Below are 1,327 nucleotides of genomic sequence, written 5' to 3'. Positions count from 1 at the left end.
CTTTTGCTAATACCCAATAGTGCATACCATGATTCTTCCATCTATCAATAACCATATGCATTGCATTGTGGGTGTAAAAAAGTAGACTATTATCTCGGCAATAATGAGCCAAGCTAGTATTTGCGATGAATCCCCCCGTTAAGTAGTCATGTATTACGATTGGAATGCCTAATTATCTAGCAAATTCAGCTCTTTTGATCATTTCTTTGCATGTACCTACAGTAGCATTCAAGTAATGCCCTTTGATTTCACCTGTTTTAGTCTATGCTTTATAAAGTGCTTCGGCACAAAATAAGAAACGATTTCTCCAATGCATAAATAGTTGTGAGTTCACGTTCTCATCATCTTGGTAAAATCAAGTCCACTACAAAGACATTCAGAAATAGCTCTACCATAGTTTTTAGTAGATAACCTCAATTTAGGTTTAATAGTACATCCCAACAGGGGACGACCGTACTTATTCAATTTATCTCTTTCAACTTGGATCCCATGAGGTGGACCTTGAAAAGTTTTAATATAAGCAGGAGGGATTCGTCGATCTTCCATAAATAGAGCGCGCAGGGATTAGAACCCAAATACATTACCTACAATGAAAGTAAACATGTTGCTGACGGAACTTTCTTCAAAAAGGTCTAAAGGGTAAGCTACATAAGCAATATGTTAATTTTTTTCTCCAATAACACGCTTAATGGGGTAGTATCGCCCTTTGTAACGATAAAGACTGGTAAGTCCATCGGTCCATATAGTTGTTCATGTACCAGTAGAAGATTTGGTAGCTACCGCGGCCCCTGCTTCTTTAGGTGGAACTCCAGGTTGAGGAGTTACTCAGAATTCTGCCAATATATCAATATCCTTGGTTTGGTACCCAAGAGTATAATAAGTCAATCTGTACTCTTTAACACCAGCTTTGAATCCAAAACTTACTTTAGTCTCTATTTATGGTGACATAAATCCTTCCCTACAACTCATGAATTAAGAATTATCACAACAACAAGCTCTACTCGACACAAATTCCGCGTTAATGAAAATTTTCCCAAGAATCTTTCAGAAAATTTTCAACTAATACTAATATTATCAATTAATCAGAATTGTTGATTATTAGACCATGGTATTTGATTTACCACAAGCTAACTCATGAGCTGGTACCTGTTGTGAGAACTGAATAATAGTATCATAATTGTGGAAAACATCTAATGTTGCCATAAGGTTTTATCACTGAATCAATACTAAAATATGAATCTATAGAAAAACTGACTGAATCTGATTAAATACTGATAAACTGATATGTCAACTGAACATCATAATACGAAATAACTGACTTTGATGT

The 1,327-nt window shown here is 35.3% G+C and overlaps 1 pseudogene; it reads right to left on the bottom strand.

The window, feature by feature from the left end:
• Nucleotides 1–262: 262 nt before the first annotated feature.
• LOC124892116 lies at nucleotides 263–948 on the bottom strand (annotated as a pseudogene).
• Nucleotides 949–1,327: the final 379 nt, after the last annotated feature.

Source organism: Capsicum annuum, unplaced genomic scaffold (assembly GCF_002878395.1).
Source record: "Capsicum annuum cultivar UCD-10X-F1 unplaced genomic scaffold, UCD10Xv1.1 ctg4391, whole genome shotgun sequence".
Classification (NCBI taxonomy): Eukaryota; Viridiplantae; Streptophyta; class Magnoliopsida; order Solanales; family Solanaceae; genus Capsicum; species Capsicum annuum.
The sequence above is the reverse complement of the archived record's forward strand: the minus strand, read 5'-3'. Positions and strand labels throughout refer to the sequence as shown.